Raw genomic sequence first — 20,416 nt, 5'->3', positions numbered from 1 at the left:
CTTTGCAGACTTTCACTTCATCATTCTTTTTTAAAGATCTTTTATTTATGTATTTGGTACAAGGTCTCATTATGCAGCTTGAACTCAGTGATTCTCCTGTCTCAGCCTCCCCAGCACTGGGATTACAGGCCTGCGCCACCATGCCCAGTCTCAGTGGCCATCTCCATGTGCCCAGAGTCTGGGGCCAGTACAGCATGTGGTACTGGGGATTGAACCCCCGTCCTTGCACTTGCCAGGGAGGCACTTAGACTGCGGAGCTATCTTCCTAGCTCTCATCATTCATTCTTGAAATACTCTAAAGCTTCTATGTTTGCACCAGACATTAGGGTGAAGGCAGAAGATGCACAGCTGAGTGAGACATGAGCCTCCTCTCCACAGTTTTGCAATCACTTGCTGACATCTCTTCAGTTTATTTCTCAAGATATAATCTCTCCCCTAAGACCTAACAAAAGGAGTCTGCTGAGAGGCTGGTAGACCTTCAGACTGTCATGCCAGGGACAGTGCTGATTCACTCACCAATCACTCCTACCCACATTTTTCTCACCGTTTCCATTGGTGGCCTCAACAGCTGAACGCTGAATTCTTTTCTTTCACTACTCCACCATCCTTGCCTTCGTTCCTACTCCTTTCCCGCACATACCTGACCCTGCTGTCACAGCTGTGCCTGAGAACACACCCAGTCTCCCCTCAGCCCTCCAATATCAAAAGGCTTTCACCCTTCACAAACTGCTTCCTCAAGGTTATTCTGGTACAAAGTCGGAAGCTCAAGCTAAAAATCTTAACTGTCACTGCCAACTGCTGTTCACACCGGAGGTGGATTTTGTGATGACTCCTCTCTCTATGGTTAAGTGTGGAGGACATATTATCACTGCATTTTGCATGAGGTGACTTGCTCTGTGACTGCATTATGGGTGAGGGCAAGGGTCAGAGAAAGCTTGCCTGGTTCTCAAGCAAGGACCCTTTCATATCTTAAAGGTTGTAAAGCAAGCTCTTCTTGGCTTGTGTAGCTACGTTTGGCAAGCAGTGTCCCTTGAGATGTCGACTGATGCTAGAATTCTACAGAGAAACAACCTTGGGAACTGACAGAAAGCTAACACTGGTTTCCGTTCTTTCCGTGGTCTCTGCCTTTTGTCATGCTGAGGTGCCTTGTGGACATTAGCTGTACACTGCACCTTATACGGCCCTTTCTTGTGTGACCATATTTTCGTAGCCTCTCTCAGGACCAGTTTTCTCCAGAATAAATCAAACAAAAACACACCCTCAAGAAAGGGAATTTGGGCCACAACACCAGTGCTTATTCTTTCATTCTATTGGCCAGGAGAAATGGTAACTTTGACATTCAGCGGGTGACTGCTCCACCGTGGGCTTGTTATGCATGGAGTCACACATCATTTGCAGCCCTTGGGAAAGCTTTTCTTAAGCTCAGCCCAGCTGAAGGCTCAAGGAACTCTCAACGTTTGTAGAGAACAAGTTAACTGTTTGTATGTAAACCCAGGAAAATAATAGTGTTCAGTAAAGAGATCCACTCTTCTGAGCACTTCTAAATTCCAGTCACTAGGCCAGCAACTTGTATTTGTATTATTTCATTTGATCCTCAAAATGCTCCTGGGGGAATAGATGCTGGTGTGACCCCCACTGTATAAGCGGGAAGGTAAAGGCTCAGTACCGCCTGCTAGCTCATGACGGTGGCTGCATAAGGTCACGAGACTCCTGCCCACGCCTTCTGTCTGGCCAGACCCTGAGCTTTCAGCCTCGTGCTCTTATCCTTCAGCTCAGTACCAGCAGAAATTCCCACAAAATCCATGGACAGAGGCAGCCCTGTCTGTACCCAGCTGATGATTTTGGCAACTGGATATCCACTTTCTTGAACAGCGTGGAGCTTGTAGGAGGGGCTTAAGAAATCTGTGGAACAGCAATGGGAAGGTGTGACTATGTGGAGCTGTCGGAGGGAAGCACAGAAACAATGGGCCCCTTTGAAGAAAAGCATCAATTAAACGATATCATCTCTTCCCTGTGAGCTTGGAAGAGAAGCCATGCGAGTCCTCGGCATGACTGGCGTGAGTCTGGAAGCTGCTCCTGTAAGTAGGGTCATGGTTTCTTTGTGAGCTTCTGGGGCTAGTGAGCCAGCTGCTAGGCTGTGATCATCCTCACTCTGCTTTTGCTGTGCTCTTACACCTGCGGTTGCAGCAGTATGAATCAGATGCATTTGCACAATCCTGCCTTTCCAGAAAGAGAATTGTCTGTTAGTCATACATCCATTTCTCACCTGCCCAACCAGTGAAGACTGAACCTTAGATACCTGCAAAGACAGCATGCCACCCAGAGGGACAGGGGGCATTCATATGCATTTGTAAAGAAAGAAATAAATGTGCAGTTACCTTCGAGGGAGCTTGTTCAACTATAAGAGAGACAAATTCTGAATGCCTGAAGACCATCTTCAAAGAGAAGCACATAGGCGGAGTTAGGTGAGCTACATCAAGATAAGACAGAGATAAGGAGCTGTGTGCACCACGGGTGGGAAGAGAGAAGTCGTAATGATCTAAGAGAATAGGGGTGGCGCGAATAGCCAAGATGAGAGAACAAGGTGCGGCTCCAGATAACCAGGAAGACAAAGTATGGTTCAGGAAAGGCAGAGACATACAGTCAGAAGACTTCATCTGTTTCTGGTCCTAACACTGAGGCTGCTCAAGGGACTCGGATTGAAGAAGGTGAGGTGTGAGGGCCACCGCCAGCCTTCCACCTCCTCCCCGAGTGCATTGGCTTCCAGAGCTAACAAGGCTCAGTGCACACCTGCTGACCCTTCTCGCCCATGAATCTGTAAGCACTGTCACTTCTGTTCATTCACTATAGTTTAGCCTGATTCTTCATAAGAGCTGAGGTGTTTATTACACACGAAGGCCAAGGAAGCCTGCAGTTCTTCACTGCTCCCGCTGTGGCCTAAAGACAGCCAGTCCCTTGCCAAGAAATGCTTGTTCAATTAATAAAAAAAGGATTCAAAGGACCAAAGCTTGTTCAAGCAGCCATCATCATCTCTTGGCTCTCCAGTCAGGAGATTAAATGTCCCTCAGGAGGGCTGCAGGTTCTTACCCCATGTAGCACTTTCACAACTTAATACCATGTGGAATTACTGGAGCTTACACCTCCGTGAGGCTGGGTAGCAAGTCACCAAATGCCCAAGAAGTGGCATGGGAAAGCCATCTCAACTTTGATATAACAAAGTAGAAACACTCCCATTCACTTACTGAATGCCTTAACTTTCAATCATATAGAGGTAGGCTTAAAATCTTTTCTAGAAAGTTCTTTTGGGAATGTAACCTACATGGTTGATTGGAAGGATTTAGAAGGGTACCAGATGCTAGAAACATCAAATATCTAGAGCTTTCAATTTGCTATGCTTGCTAAAGATGTACGTTACAGTCCTGCACCCCTAGAATAGCTACCTCGGCACAGCCCAGGGGTGAGCCCCAGAAGTCCAGGCAGTTTGAAGGCATGGAGAATGCTCGACTTAACCTTTCCTGTTGCTATTCAAGGAAACGTCTAGGGACAGGCTGGTGAGGCCCCTTCATCAATCCTCCCATCCTTTCCCTCGCCGCTTGCTCTTTTATTGCTAGCACACATCACCTGATCTTTCCTTGAACTGCACATATGGTTTCCTCAGGTTTGCGAGCACAGCTCCGGATCCTGTAAAGAGATGAACAAAGCAGATGTGAATTTGCATGTGGCTCTCTCTGAATCTCCCTACATGACCCTGCCCAAGTTACTTCACTCCTTTAGCTTGTGGTTTCCACATCTATAAAAGCGTAGACAACAATGACCGGACAGGGCAGCTGGGAGGATTGCATGAGGTGAACAGTGGCGGCCCATAGTAGCTGCTCAGTAATTTTCATTCCCTTTCTACTGAGTCATTCTAAAAAGCGTGAGTAGCTGATGCCTCCATGTCCTGAGCGAATACCTACCCAACTATGTATGCATCCAGCGGCGAGGCGCAAAGACCAGCAGTGTTTACCAGGGAAAGCTCCTAGGGGCGTGAAACTGAAAAGCAACACACTAGTTTTTGTGCTTTTCGGGTGACCCCTCGCTTTTGGTCACGCCTGAGTGCTGCCGAGGCTGTGGGCCCTTTGCCAGCTTGTTCGTTATTCTGTTAGTCTGTTAGTCTCTTGAGTGACAGTGTGCTTCATAGAAGCGATTCCTCTGATATGGAGATGGCTGTGAAAAATACAATCCCATTTGTTCATTCATTCATACATATTCATTCGCCCATTCGTACACATTCATTCATTCAGCATTCATTCACTCACACATTCATACATATTCATTCTTTCAGCAATCATGGAATGCCTACGCTGCAGAAAATGCCCTTACGGGGACTCGGGCGTGACCCGGGAGTCACCCGTGGGTTCTGGAATTCACGGCGTGGCCAGTCCACAGCCCTCAACAGTCGCCGGGACCACTGCACCCCTGCAGCAGTGCTGTCAAATTAGCGTCTCGCTCGCAGGCCCTGCGGGGGACCTGTCCGCAACCCTTTTCAGGAGAGGGAGCCCCTTCCTGGAGCTGGCAGGGCTTTCGTCTTCAGTTTTAATTTCAAGGTGCGGTGCGTTTCCTGTGCACCTCATTCCTCGGCCACCCTGCGCATAGCCTTCGACCAGGGCCGCGCTGCGCTGGTCACCCGCCCCGCCGCGCCCAGGTTGCTGTGCCCCGGCGGCCGCCAGGGGGCGACGAGCGCGGCCACCCTGGCGCGCGGCAGCCAGCGCAGACTCGGCTGGCTGGCCGGTCGGGTCCGAAGGAGCCCGGATCGGGATGCTGCGGCGATCGCGGGGAAGCGGAGCTAGAGCGGAGACGGGCTGCCTGATAAAATGCGGGACACTAAGTGAGGATTCATTTCGGATCGCCCACAGATACCGATCTTTTAACAAAATGAGTTGTTTTTCTGAAATTCGTATTCAAATAAAATTCAAGCCGGCAGCGCCACGGTTTTATTTACAAATCTGACACTCTAATAAAAGGCGAGGGGTCCCTGGAGAGACGGGGAACCCTTGGGCGCGGAGGGAGGCCGTGCTCACCCCGTCCGCGAAGCCAGAACTCCGAGAAGGCCGCGCGCGGGAGCTTGGACCCAGCCGCAGACGCTCGGTTTCTGCCGGAGACGCTCGGCTCCCGCCGGAGACGCTCGGTTTCTGCCGGAGATGCTCGGCCCCCGCCGGAGACGCTCGGTTTTTGCAGCAGACACTAGGCCCCCGCGGGAGACGTTCGGTCTGCGCTCGTGGCCAGACAGCAGATCGCGGCTGCGGAGCCTGAGGCAGACCACGCGGGGACGGATCCGAGACCCTGGGGCCGCGTGGGCACTTGCCTTTAAGGCCGAGCTGGCCCGGCCCGAGGGTCTTCCTGAGCGTCTCCTGCCCTCCCGGCCCTCCGAGGCCCGCCCTCCTCACAGCGCGTTCTGCTGGCGCGCCTTTGCCATGCAGTGTTCTGCAGATTCTCAGACCCGGGCTCTGCACAAAGCCACCCAAAGCCGCGTTCGTCCCCCGCTTCCTCCCGCGAGGGCGTCCGGGAAGTGGGCACCTGCGGGGCCAGGCTGCCCGTCCGCCGGCTCCTGCCGTGCGCCTGGTGGGCCAGCACTGCCCCGCGAGCCGGCGCTTTTGTGAGAAGCAAATGGCAACACTGTGATGTCAGAATGCAGCTGAGTCGGCAGGCGGCGCGATTTCCCCACGCTGTTAGCCCCGGCTTTCTGGTTAGAGCGAAAACCGCCTCTGCGTTCCTTTGTGCTGCTTCCCGTCGCGTGACCATCCAGATACCGCAAGGTCGCGCGCGCGCGCGGTGACTGCCAGAGAACGCCAAAGAAGCCGTGCACGCGGCTGGCAAGAGCGCCGGCGCCGCCCCTGGTCACCGCGACCTTCCTGGGGGTGGCCCTGCATGTTTTCAACAACCAAAGGGTGGGTGTGTTGGGAATGGCAAATCCACGCTCTCCGGGGCCTGGTTTTCTTTGTTTGTGGAGGTTCTCGACATGCTCCCCTTCTAGGACTCCTAGAAATACACGGGCAAACGTTTCCCCTGTTGATCCGCTGAGCGGTGGCAGCAGGCGTCGCTAGGTGCTGCGCGGAGCTAGACAACCTTGCTGTGCTAGACAACCTCCCGCCCCTCGTGCCGCGTGCCCTTCCTGCGCCGCTGATGAGAACGGACGCCGACGGCCTTGTGGCATTCCTCTCCCGTGTACCCGGCGCCGTGTGGTCTGCCCGGGCACTGTGTGGTCTGCCCGACACCGTGTGGCCTGCCCCTCCGACGGCTCCCGCATTTGCACGTGGCCCTGGTAGGTGCTTCAGATTAATTGCTTTCTTCTTCTCGTCGTTCATTTTATTCCCTTCAAAAACAAAACCTGATTGTGAATATTGAAAAGATTCAAGAAATCTTATCCCTAAAAGTGGATCAAGAGCTCTTGTAGATTATTATTAAGTGGAATGCTAATAAAAACCCAAAATCCTATAGAAATTCCTGTTTCTGGCTTGATTTATTTAACTCCTCGCTTTCCTGCAAAGCACAGCAAGGTTAGGGCATCTGCCCACAGCCATTGATGCGGTAGGAGGTCAGAGAGAAACGCACACAACCTGCTCTTAACACTACGTACATGATGTAAGAGTTTACAGATTTAATTTAATTTTTAAAGTAAAAATTCACAGGTTTAAAATTATTATTTTTGAAGAAAAATAAAGTTTTCTGAAAAGCAGCTGTACTTCCATGGTGACAAATGAAAACAAAACACATTGTTTACAAGAATATTAAAATATGAAGTAGTGATAAATCACACCACAAATTTTACTAAACTTATATACAGAAAACTAGAAAACATTACAGAGAAATTGAAGATTTCAAGAAATACATTGTAAGGTGAAACACTTAAGGAGTATACTAAAAGCTAGAGAAAAGGAACAGATCACATTTAAAGGGAAATCCATTGGAATAATGGCAGATTTCTCTTCACAAACCATCAAGTCAAGAAGAGGATGGAGGGTCCAGGGAGATGGCTCAGTGGAATAAGCACTTCCTTGGCAAGCACAAAGGCCTGAGTTCAATTCCTGGTTCCGAAAAAAAAATAAACAAAAAATAAAATAAAATAAAACAAAAAATTAAATTAAAAAAATAGCAAAGAAGAGCGTGGAGCAAAGTACTACAAATCTTGCAAGAAAACCAATTCCAACCCACACTGATATACCCTGAAAAACTGTCTTTCAAGTTTAATGGATAAATGAAATACTTCCATGACGAAGAACTAAAGAAATTCATGAGGATAAAGCCAACCCAACACAGACTACTAAAAGATATTGTAGAGAGGGATCAAAATGACTATAACACCATGAAGGAGAAAAGAAAGAACCCACCAAATAGGGAAAACAGGGTCAGGGAGATAGCTCAGTAGAATAAGTGCTTGCCTAGCAAGTACAATGTCCTGAGTTCAATCCCCAGTACCGCCAATCACCAATTAAAAGAAATAGACTGGCACAATGGATTAGGAAGCAAAAATCCAACAACACAAGTACAAGACATCACTTATAAATTGATTGGTTTATATTCAGTTTTGTCCAGCTGGTAATTTCAATAGTTCTATGATTTGTACCTCAGGAACACAACTTTTCATGAATCATAAATAATGCTTTGTCCTGGCTTTATGGTTTACTGACTTAGAAATAAATTTTCTGCAAAATCAAAATTCAGTGTAGATGCTGCCAACGTCCTTATCAATTTGAATGTGGGGAAATTAGAGAAATCATGTACCAAAAAAAAAGAAGATGTATTCTATACTATATATCTTAGTTTTGGACTACATCTATAAAATAAATGTGTATACATTGTTCTCAAAAAAAAAAAACCACTTAAGGATAACAATTGAATTAAAAAATTTTTTCTACTGGGGATCAAACTCAGGACCTTGCACTTGCCAAGCAGGTGCTTATGTCGCTGAATTATCTCCCCAGCCCTAATTTAAAGTAAAAATTCACAGGTTTTAAAGTTATTTTTTCATTTAAAATTTTATTTTACACATGTGTGCACACATTTGGGGGGCTCACAGTGACATTTCAGTGATCATTACATAGTGTGTATGGACTAGATCCAGGTACCTGAGGTATCTATCTTTTCACACATTATTGCTCCTTAATTTTTATTTTTTTGGCAGTACCGGGGATTGAACTCAGGACCCTGTGCCTGCCAGGCAAGTGCTTTTTCTACTGAGCTATCTCCCCGGCCCCTCATATATTATTTCTTTAAGTTGCATATATTTAAGATTTTTTTTCTACTTGCTATTTTAAAAAAGTATTTATCTGTTTATATACCTATTTAATACAAGGTCTCACTATGCAGTGCAGACTCATAGTGATCCTCCTGTCTCAGCCTCCCCAGTGCTGGGATTACAGGCCTGGCCACCACACCTGGTTCAGGGCCGGCACAGCATGCAGTACCAAGCAAGAATTGAACTAGGGTCCTTGTGCTCACCAGGCAGGTGCTTACACTACTGAGCTATCTCTCTAGCCCATCAGTTGCTATTTTTGAAATGACCCATTTATCCCCCCCCCCCCCCAGTACTGGGATTCGTACTCACGATCTCATGCTTGGCAGACAGGTGCTGTCCCACTGAGCTAACTCCCCGGCCCAGCCCATTTACTTTTGATCTTCCCTTGTGTGATCCTCCCTTGCTGTGGGATTAGACATCATTCTTCCAATCAGAGCCCCCTCCTCCTCTAACTCCTTTCCCCACATACACCCCAACTCTAGGAAACACTAGAGTGCATTCTCAGCTTTTGTGAGTTCAATGCCTTGCCTTCCACATAAGTGAGAGCATGTAGTATTTGTCTTTCTGTGTCTAATACATCTTTTAACACAATTTCTTTCACACTCATCCATACTGTTACAAATGACTTTTCATTTTTAATGGATGAATAATATTCCACTGTGCACATAGGCTACACTTCATCCAGTCATCTGCCAGTAGAGCCCCTGGTGGAGTCCATATCGTGTTTCTCACGGCAGCAGTACTGCAGAAGTCAGGGAAACGAAGATGTCGCTTCACAACCTGATTTCTCCCACCCTGGGGTAGAGTTCCTGTACTGTACAGTAGTTTCCTATATTTTGTTTTTTGAGAAGCTTCCATATTCAAAAAACATAATGAGGGGTCAGGGAGATGGCTCAGTAGAATAAGCACTTCCCTGGCAAGTGCAAGGGCCTGAGTTCAATCCCCGGTTCCACCAAAAACAACAACAACATCAAAAACCATAGTGGCTGTGCTAATTTACACTTGCACCAAAAGTGTCTAAAAATTCCCCTTTCTCCAAATCCTCACCAATATGTTGATTTTTATCTTTTGTATAGCAGCCATTCTAACTGGGTTGAGATAAATCTCCTTGTAGTTTTGATTATCACTTCCCTGGTGATTTGTGATACTGAGATTTTTTTTCTTGTTTTTGCTGGCCATTTTCATATCTTCTTTTGAGAAATGTTTAAGCAGATTATTTGTCATTTACTCAAATTAGGTTGTGTTTGCCTTTGTTTAGATCCCTGTATGGGCTGGCTGTTAATCACTTGTCCAATGAATAGTTTGCAAATGTTTTCTTTCTTCTTAAGAGCTGTCTCGTATTTGTTTTTTTCTGTGTTGGTTTAATGTGATCCTTTTTTGTCAAGTTTTGCTACTGTGTCTTCCTTTGGGGACCATATTAAAAATATCTTTGTCCAGACCAGTGTCTCCATCTCAGTCACTTTCCTCCTTTCTGAAACAAAATACCCAGCACCCAAAGTTCAAGGAAGAAAGGTTAGCTCGCATTGTGTAGAGGTTTCTGATCAGTTAGCTGGCTGCAAGGCAGGGTGACATGGCAGAAGGGGAGCGGCTCATGGGGGTGGAAAACAGTGAATGCGGTGAAAAAGCATGCAAGACAAGCTGCTTCTGTCCCTTACATGGCATTGCCCAGGATCAGGGCAGTGCCAAGCCAGTGAGTGATGGGCCCAGCAATCACCCACCCTTAATGCCAGCCTTGCACCCTCTGGATTCAGCCACTTCTGAAAAAGTCCTATGGCCGTAGGAGCCTTGGGGGACATCTAGGCCGGACCATAACAATCCAAAACCATTTTCCTTTGCTCTAGATTTTCTTTTAGTAGTTTCATAATTTCAATTAAGTTTTTGATTCACTTTCGGTTTGTTGGAGGTTTTTTGTTTTGTTTTGTTTTTGTTTTTTTTGCTACCTCAGTTTGCTTTAAGGGGAGTTTGTTGAATACATATGCATGGGGTAGGAAGGGAGAAAGAGGGAGGTCTGTATGCTTTCTTCTGCACATGCATAAGTAGCTGACCCAGCCCAGTTATCGGAGAGTCCGTCCTTTCCCCAGTGTACGTTCTGAGTGCCTTTGTCGAAAATCAGTTGACTGTAAACATGTGAATTCATTTGTACTTCCTTCTGCTATTTCATGGTTTGTGTGCTTGTTTGTATACTAGGGTGCTATTTTGGTAGCCACAGCCTTGTGATGAATTTTGGGGTGAGGTACTGTGATGCTTTCAGATACATACACACATATATATAATTTGGTTTCTTGGGATTACCTGACCTATTTGATATCTATTTGGATTCCATTTAAATTTTAGGATTGCATATTTTACTTTTTCCACTTCCGTAAAAAATGCCACTGGTATATTGGCAGGAATTACATTTGTTGGTTACTTCAGATAGAGTTGCCAATATAACAATATAATACTTTTGGCCCAGGAGCATAGCTGTCTTTCTATTTGTGTGTGTGCACGCATGTCCACATGTATGTGCACGTGTATGCGTGTGTCTCTGTGCCTCTCTTCAACATCTTTCATCCATGTTTTCTGGTTTTCATTGTAGAGTTCTTCCACTTTCTTGTTTACACTTATTCCTAGGTATTTTGCTGTATTTAGTTTTTGTTGTAGGGATGGCAAACAGGATTATTTTCTTGATTTCATTACAGAAAAAGCACCAGGAACAATTATAGGCTCATGCTAGGGGACAGACCATGAGAATTCCTAAGACCGAACAGACAGAGAAAAAAAAAAAAAGGAAGCGATTACCTCAGAGCTGGGTTTTCCAGATGCCCCGGGTGTCCAGCCCCTGAAAGGAGAGCAAGTCGGGGGAAGGGCTTCCAGCTCGGGTCCCCAGCTCTTGCGGGCCTCGACTCTGCTCTCCTCCTTGGAGCCTGGCAGAGTCTGTAGTCAGTTGAGGAGCTCCTCCGCCCCTCGATTTTGCTGGGGACCCCCACCTGCAGAGCAGAGCTGCCCCGCGGACACTGTGTGCAGAGATCGGAAGGCCGAGCCCAGTGCTGTGCCCCAACTTACCTCCTCCCACGGCCGCTGATGCCTGGCCACTGGCAGTGCGTTGTCATTCTGGACCACGCGTCGCCCCCCACCTGCCCTGGGAGGCTCCAGGGCCTAAACCACAGATTTCAATCCACAGATGTCCACCTTAGTGGGGGGCTGAGGAGGGTCAGTGCCCGCCCGGGATGCCGGTGAAGCATTGATGGAGCAAGGCGGCCCCAACCCCAGGATGGCATAGGACCGGAAAGGGAGAGCAGATCTTGGAGCAACTAGGCCGGGAAGCTCCTGGCTCCCCAAGGGTGCAGCTCTTCCAGCCCTTGGCCCAGGGGTTGCCCGAAACAAGGCCCTTCCTGCTGGCAAACCTCTTCACGTATGTGTTGTGCTCCCCTAACGACGTTGAGCCCCTTCAGTTGCGGGAAGGAAGGCCACAGCTGTCAGGAACCGTGTCGGCGATCTCCTTGCTTCCCGAGAATTTCCATTTCCTTGCTTCTAGAGAATTTCCATTTCCTTGCTTCTCGAGAATTTCCATTTCCTCCCACAGCTATGAATTTGATTCGGAAGGTGCCACAATTCTCACCCCTTGCGTCGTCGTGCCACACACCTGCCTCTGCTTTTTAAAAGGTGTTAATAGCTCGTCACTGCTATGGCCCCATGGGGCTGATATGTGTTCCCACTTTTAAGCTGTACTTTAGCCGCCAAAAGAAAAAATGCTATGGCCTATTCAGCTTTTAATTTGTGCATCTCAGTACAGGCTCAGATGTCAGTGAGAAAAACATTCATTGTAAGTAAAGAAAGCTTGGACGGCCTGAGCAGCTCAACCATGGCCTCAGAGTGGTTATTGTTCTTGTTTCTTCTTTATTCCTTTTAAAATAAATACCAAATGTAGCAGCACCATATGTGTAATCTATTATTATCTTCATTTATAAATTATTGATAAATTCAAAGCTTGAGTCTCAGCCTTATATCAAGTTATATCTATGTTTCTGCATCCAAATCTCCACGAAAAAGAGAAAGGAAGTACTTTAGAAGCTCGGTAGAATTTATGCTTTGCCATATAGCTTACGGGGCTATCCAAATAACATCCAGAATAGAGGGAGTCTCGTACTCACCCGTCCCATCCTGAACATTTGAAGCTAGACAAACTTCCTTAGGAGATGAAAATCTTTAATTTTAGAAAACACATCAATAAGTGATCCATCAGACAAAGCTGCGGCTAGGCCTTGAACTTCCACAGAGAACCATGTAAAAACACTGCCCTAAGGGAACCCCTTCCCAAGCCACATGCTTCAGGGGCTCGCTGCTCTGCAAGGAACTGTGATGGGAATCTTGGCGCCCTATAACTGAGTCTGCTCTTTTCTCCTTGAAATTATTTCTTTTTTTCCCCTTGGAAGATTCACTTCTGCTTTTCACTTGAAGGTTCAAATATCAGACCCCAGGAAGACTTTTCCATTAAGGGTTCAGAGGTGGAGTTTCCCAGACCTGTGACGTGGGTGCTGAGGTCCTTTCTTTTCTGTGAGGGAAGTCGCGATTCAGGAGTCTTGTGTGACAGGGTAGATGTACCCTCTGCTGGGAGTTTCCATGTCCTGCCATGACAGGTCCATCATGTTCAGCCTGAAGCCTTTCTTTTTGCTTTGCCTCAGTCTTTTCTACTTCTGGCTCCCGTAGGCAGCGAGGATAGGTATTTGGTACATGACACAGGATCCACAGGCATTGCCTCTGGACCAGTCACTATGCAGCTAGATGCCCTACTACCACGTGGACCCTTCCTGACTGGAGCCCTGCGACAATATTCTTGGAAATACTTAGCCATGCTGCTGATCCTCTATGCACTCGCTGTGGACAGTGTCGTAGGTCACGTCTACCTCAGCATGCAAAACGCTGTCATCTAGATCAGTCTTGTAGATTTATTTTCAGCTTTACTTTCAACTTAGCAGTGATTTTTTCCATGGATGCTTTTTCAGAGAAAGATTACCACCTGCTCCTGGCCTTCGCGGGGCTGACCCTGTCCGTGGCACCCACGAGGACTTGTTCAAGTTGAGCTGATCACTGAAGACCTGCTTCTAAGGGCTGCCGCTGACTGTACTTGCCAACACTCTGCTTCTCAGTGAGGCATCCACGGGTGCACCTTTCAGGTTTTCTAGCTCAGGGATGACACCAGTGGCTACAGTGCCATAGCAGGACATAAACAGAAGAATGAGAAAGGGAACCTTCGTTAGGTAGAAGTGAGATACAATCCAATACGCCGTCCTCTGGATTGCTGTTCCTTTCCAGTTTCCCAAGATACCTTCTTAGTCCAGGTACTCTTGGGCCACCAGAACATCTGCCTGTCACTTCACAAGCGCTTCCCCCACCATCTCCTCCTCCCCTGCCTGCTGTGCCATCACTGACAGCCAGGACTCTCCACTTCCCTTTCTGCTCACAGCAGCTCTGCAGTGACAGTGACCTACATGGATGACAGGAAGGGACAGCATGTCCCCAAGCCCTCTAAGGACCCAAGTGCACAGCCTCCAAGGCTGCATGAGGTCTTCTTAGGCAGTCTTTTCCCTCTTCATGCCTTCTGAATAGGAGCAGAGTCCACAGTGATATCTACAATGAGTTCTTCTGTTGGGAGGGATTCTACCCACTAGGATTTTACACTTAACCTATCTAAAACTGATCTTTTTAAATTTTATTTTATGGTACAGGATCTTGCTATGTAGTTCAGACTCATAGTGATCCTCCTGTCTGAGCCTCCCCAGCACTGGGATTACAGGTGTGCACCACCATGCCCGGCTCCCGGCCCACATGGCTTGCAGTACTGGGGATTGAACTCGACCTTGCGCTTGCCAGGCAGGCAGACTGAGCTGTCTCCCCAGCCTTAAAACTGATCTCTTGATGCTATGTCTCTGCCTCTCCAAGCCCACATCTTCTCTGGTCTTCCTCATCTTAATAAACAGATCCTGTTAATGCAGTTCAGCATTAACAAGGTGATCAGGTATCCTTTTTTATTTTTATTATTTCCTCAAAATGCAAAAAAATTCCATCCTTTTTAGAGAAATTACACCATAATCTAGATCAGTCTTAATTGTAGACCCTCTTTAAGCTTTACTTTTGACTTAGTAGCAATGTATTCCATGGATGCATTTTCAGAGAAAGGCTTGTCTCCATCCACAATTCCTATTTCTTGTTCAGACCAGTGTGCTCTAAGGAGGCCTTCTGGGTACCTGCTTCTTTGTACTGCTATTTGAATTTTTTTTATACCGCTGCCCCTCCTTCCCTTATAGCTGCACCCCTCAGTGTGCAGCTAGAGGAACCTTTAGAAAGGCCAAGCAGATTGCACTACTCTCTGGCAATAAACCCTCCAGTGACTTCCCCAGAATTCAGAGCGTGCCCAAAGTCCCTGCAGGACATCCCTCTGCGACCACTTTCTGCCCACCCTGGCTCCACACAGCCATCTTTGCTGTCTCTACAGTCAGACATGTCCCCTGTTACCTATTGCCCTGCTCAGGAGAGCCTTTTTCCTGGAAAACAGACACACTCCTCCCCTCCTCCTGATTTATTGTTCATTAAAACATTTATTGCTACCCCTATCATATTATATGCTCTTTATTTGGTAATGTGTCTTCCCAGCGAGCACAGGCCCTCGAGGCCAGGCTCTCTGCTCGACTGTCTGCAGTTTCCACTACACAGAGAGCCGGCTTAATGGATGAAGAGCTAGATGGGAGCATCAGAGTCAGAGGCAAGCTGTCTTCATTTCCTCATTTCCCTATGAAATATCTTTAACTGCCTGTGCAGCAGAGAAGCTGCGAGCTGCGGAGGTTTAGAAGGTTGCTTTCCAGCACAGCACATACTGTGGAAGCAGTGGGTGGCCTCTGTCTCTCTCTCTCTCTCTATAGTGGAGATTAGTACAGCTGGACATTTCCAAATAACCAAGAAATGCAACAGGATTCCCTTCATAGGACAGGACATGAGCACTTTAAAAATACAGGAGGAAAACATACTTGTAAACAAGATTGGACTGTCCACAAATGAGTGTGTAGAACAGGAACTTTCTTTTTTCTCTTTCTTTTTCTTTTTCTTCATACCAGAAATTGAACTCAAGACCTCCTGCTTGCCAGGTAGGTGCTGTGCCACTGAACTACATCCCCAACCTGAGGGATTCTTTGAAAGCCTGCTCTTCTGTGCTTCTGTGTCCCGAGTGTCTTCATGCATCCACTGCATGAATTTCTTGACCTCCCACTAGTTTCTCTGCATTTGCTGGACAGAACAGGGAACGCATGGCATAGTGGATAAGCCATGCCTGTGCAATCTGAGTTCTATTAGCCAGGAAGAAGGAAGTGGCCCTGAGAGCGGCGAAGCACATCTGCCACAGCCTCGCTGTCGCATCACCAGACCTGCGGCCAGGCTCGAAAGTGACCATGGTCCAAGCCTCGGCTCCCCAGGTCCCTCGTGCCCTCCAGGCCCTGTCTTGCTGCCCTTCAGCTTAGCAGGGAAGAGCATGTACCAGGGGGTGAATGGGGTGTCCCCAGAAGAGGCACTGGACCTCGCGGCAGCACTCAGCATTCCTGTGCTTGCGTGTTGTCTCACATTTTTTTAAAAAAAAATTGACTTGAATTTATTCTGCTGAACACCTTTAATTATATCCACAAACTTGCTAGCAAAAGCAAGGTTGTTTGTTTTTCTTTTGTCAGTCTATTTGCTCAGTGAAATGCCCCAAAGATGACTGTATTCAGATTTATTTATTAGCTCAAGGTCTCCTCTGAGTACAAGCTGGCCTGCTAAGCTAAGAGAATTTGCTGGGCCCCTACTGTCACTGTCTGCACACCAGTGTTTCAAGCATCGCACGAGGATCGATCTGATATTTTTGGATGCCTATCTTCCCAGGCTGGGCGTGTACTCATGGAAGCAAGTGCCCTCCACCCCTCGTGACAGCAGAGAGTAATACATTCGGGCCTTTCCACATAACCAATAATGTTGAAGTGCTACCAAAATTCTCAGCTGGTCCACATCAGGGGAAAGCAAAAGTTTTGCATGATGGCTAATTTTTTAAAAAAGTAAAAATGTTTCAAGGACAAGTTTTTTTTTTTTTTCTTAATGATATAGAAAGTTTGTTGATTTCAGGTGACAAAAAGCCTCTTTTTTAGGACACATGGCATCCACTGCATTTAACAAAAGAATGTAAGTTTTAAAATTCTTACTTTTGATTACTGAGGAACAATAAGTAATATATATTTATGGGGTGTAGGGTGATATTTCAGCATGTGTGTACAGTGTGTGCTGATGGAATTGGGGTAACTAGCGCTGCCGCCTCCTTGTCACCTCCTTAGGCTTGGGGCCTTTGTCGGCCTCCCTCCTGGCTCCTCCCTAGCACGTAGAAGCCTAGATCCTATTTCTTCCCACTGTGCTATCCATCGCATGGCATCCCTCTTTCTCACCTCACCCCTTTTCCCAACCTGATGTAATCCCTATCCTCCGTGCAGGCCAGCTTCTCGAGCTTCCACCTCTGTGAGAACATGCAGCATTTGCCTTTCTGTTTCTTGCTCATTCATGCAACAGAATGCCCTTGAGGTCCATCTGTTTGGTTGCAAATGACAGAATTTTATTTTTGTAGCTGCATAATACTCCACTGTATATGCATTCCGCGTTTCCTTTACCCCTTCACCTGTCGATGGACCCCTAGGCCGATTCCATACTGTGGCAATGTCCGTAGCGCTGTGCTGATTGTGGGAGTGGACAGAATTTCTTTGACAGCATGGCTTAACTCCCTTTAGATGTATACTCACATGCGGACAACTGGGGCAACATGGTCGATTGGTTCTTTTTCTTTTTGAGAAATTTCCACAGTGTTTTCCATGGTTGTACAAATTCACATTCCCAACAGCGTTATGAATTCCTTTTTTCTCACATTTTTTCCAGAATTTATTTATTTTTATTTTATTAGTACATATTGGCAATACACAAGATCGTTTCCACCTTAGGAAATTTGTACCTGTACATATGTATCTTCATCCATTTTCCCTTTGCTTCTGCCCTTCATCCCCTCTCCATTTACAAAGGTTTGATTCCATTCTCTGTTAAAAGCCCGTGTTCTCGTCTCCCGCCCTCCGGTTCCCTTTCCCACTTGAATGTGCTCCTCCGGCTTCCCAGCACACCCCTCCCATCCTGCTCCTTGCTTATGCTGGCGTTTCTCATGCACAGGAAACCCGGTACTCAACATTCTGCATCTGATTGATTTCACCTAAAGTTGTGACCTTGAGATGCAGCCACTTACCCAGCAGTAGCTCAAGTGTATCCTTCTTTCTGGCAGAACCAGACTCCATCGCATATAAAAGCCACCTCCTCTTTAGCCACTCATCTGTTGAGGGCATATGGTGTTTCCAAGATTTAGCTGCTATAAATTGTGCTACTATAAACAAGAGTATGCATATATCATCATGATATAATGATTTTTAACAGTTTTGGAAACATATCTGGAAGGGGAATAGCTGGGTCAAATGGAACCTCTAATTTCAAGGTTTTTTTTTTTTTTTTTCTTTTTTTTTTTCTGGTACTGGGAATTGAACTCAAGACCTTGCACTTGCCAGGCAAGTGCTGTACAATTGAGCTATATCCCCAACCCTAGTTTCAGTTTTTTGAGTCATCACCAAACTGATTTCCAAAGTGATTATACCAATTTACATTCCCATCAACAGTGCAAAAGAGTTTCTTTAGCCACTCATTTGTTATTTGTTGATTTTTTCTTTCTTTCTTTCTTCCTTCCTTCCTTCCTTCCTTCCCTTCCTCTTCCTCTTCCTCTTCCTCTTCTTTCTTTCTTTCTTTCTTTCTTTCTTTCTTTCTTTCTTTCTTTCTTGTACTGGGGATCAAACTCAGGACCTTGCACTTGCTGGGCAGACACTTATACTGTTGAGCTATCTCCCAGGCTCTTTGGTTGATTTCTCAATGATAGTCTTTTTTTTCTAGAATGAGGTGGAAATTCAGTGTTGTTTTAATTTGCATTTTTTGAATGACCAGTGATGTTGAACACTTTTTCATAAATTTATTTAACATTGATTGTTATTTACCTGATAATTCATTCAGATGCCCACTTTTAGACTGAGTCTATAAATTTGGGGGAGGTTTGATTTTCTTTGTTTGTTTTTTGAGTTCTTTATTTATTCCAAATACTATTTCTTTGTCTGAGAAATAGTTGGTAAAAGTTTTTTCCCATTTTGTACGTCATCTCTTTACTCTGTGGTTTCTCTTAGTGGGCAAAAACTTTTTAATTTGATGCGATCCCAGTTGTCGATTCTTTGTAACATGTTCTATACAATTGGGGTTTTGTTTATAAAGTCTTTGTCTACAGCTCTGGCTTTCAGAGTCTTACCTATTCTATCTTCCAGCAGATTCAGTATTTCTGTTTTAATGTTTATATCTTGGATGCATTTTTATTTAGTTTAGTGCATGATGATAGACATGGGTCCAGTTTCAGTGTTTTGTGTGTGAAAAGCCAGTTTTTCCAGCACCATTTATTAAAGAGGCTGTCTTTCTTCCAGTGAAAGTATTTGATGCCTTTGTCAAAGATAAACTAGCTGAGTGTGCTTGGGGTTGTAGGGTTGTGTCTACACCTTCTACTCTGTTCCACTGATCCTTGAGTCATTTTTGGGGGGCAGGGCTATACTGTTTTTATCATGGTAGCTTTTTAGTATAACTCCAGACTGTGAACTGTGATGTCTCCTTCCTTGCCCTTGTTGCCTAGAACTATTTTTACTATGCTAGCTCTTTTCTGGTTTCATATGAGTTTTCAGGTTGTTTTCTCTAGGCATTTTAGTTGGGACTGCATTAACTCTGTATAACAGTTTTGAAAGTATGGCCATTTTCACTATATTGGTTGTACCTATCCAAGAAAGAGAAAATCTTTCCTCCTTTTTTTTTTTCATATTTTGTGCAGGGTCTCACTATGCAGCTCAAACTTGTAGTGCTCCTCCTGTTTTCAGCCTCCCTAGCACTGGGATTGCAGGCAAATGCCATCATGCCTGAATTCAGTCGCTAGCTCAACATGTCCAGGGGTGGGGCCAGCATGGCATGTGGAATCTTTCCATTTTTTCATATCCTCTTTGATCTCCTTTTTCAGAGTACTATAGTTTTCAAATGTGTAGGTCTTTCACTTCCTTTGTTGGAATGATTTCTAAGTATTTCATTTTTCTTAGTGCTATTGTGAAAGGTTTGATATTCCTAATTTCTCTCTCAAAGAGTTTGTCATTTATATTTAGGAATACTATGAACTTTTGAATGTTGACTTTGTATCTCACTATACTGCTAAATTTGATTAGTAAATCTTGGAGGGTTTTGTGGGTTGTTTTTGGTACCAGGAATCAAACATATGACCTTGTGTTTTCAGGCACAATCCTTTTCAGATTGAGATAGGATCTTCTATTCTGATTTTATGTAGGAGTTTTATCATAAATGGGTGTTGGGCTTTTTCATAGTTTGTATCTAGTTGTCCTCTCAGAGCCTTGTGCTGTTTCTGGGGCAGAGGGCTTCCAGTTTGTGATTAATTCATGATCCAATGCTAGAATTACAGATGTCAGTGTTGCTGGGATTATGGGTGCGAATGCTTTTGCCCATTTTATTTAATCCTTCAAAAAACTATTTGATTCATTGGTTCTTTGTACTGTTTTCTTAGTTTCAGTTGCATTAATTTCTGCTCTGATCTTTATAATTTCCTTCCTTGTATGAGCTTTGAGTTTAATTTGTTCTAGAAGCTTGAGGCTTAGCATTATATTATTTATTTGAGCTTGGTCTATTTTTCTGTTGTGGGAATTAACCACTATAAACTTGCCTCCAGGGGTTGGGGAGATGGCTCAGTGGAATAAGTGCTTCCCTGGCACATGCAAGGGCCTGAGTTCAATCCCTGGTTCCACTAAAAAAAAAAAAAAAAGACAAACTTGCCTCCTGGGACTGATTTTCTTGCATTCTATAAATTCCAGTATGCTGTACTGGCACAATGATTCAATTGTAGAAACTGTCTAATTTTATCTGTGACACACTGGGTATTCAAAGGGTATTATTTAATGCTCATATGTTTATATAATATTCATGGTTTTCTTTGCCATTGATTTCCAATTTCATTGTGTTATGGTCTGATTATATGCATGGAAA

At 45.5% G+C, this 20,416-nt stretch overlaps 1 long non-coding RNA gene across 1 annotated transcript; it reads right to left on the bottom strand.

Moving 5' to 3' along the window:
* Window positions 1-239: 239 nt before the first annotated feature.
* LOC111817547 lies at window positions 240-4,100 on the bottom strand. The gene is made up of 4 exons (XR_002821717.1): window positions 3,957-4,100; window positions 3,622-3,681; window positions 2,379-2,470; window positions 240-2,220 (listed from the first exon to the last, which is right to left on the bottom strand). It is a non-coding gene; the product is annotated as an uncharacterized LOC111817547 (long non-coding RNA).
* Window positions 4,101-20,416: the final 16,316 nt, after the last annotated feature.

The sequence above is a fragment of the Octodon degus genome, unplaced genomic scaffold (genome assembly GCF_000260255.1).
Source record: "Octodon degus isolate 3935 unplaced genomic scaffold, OctDeg1.0 scaffold00061, whole genome shotgun sequence".
In the NCBI taxonomy this organism is placed as follows: Eukaryota; Metazoa; Chordata; class Mammalia; order Rodentia; family Octodontidae; genus Octodon; species Octodon degus.
This window is presented reverse-complemented; position numbering and strand designations above follow the sequence as displayed.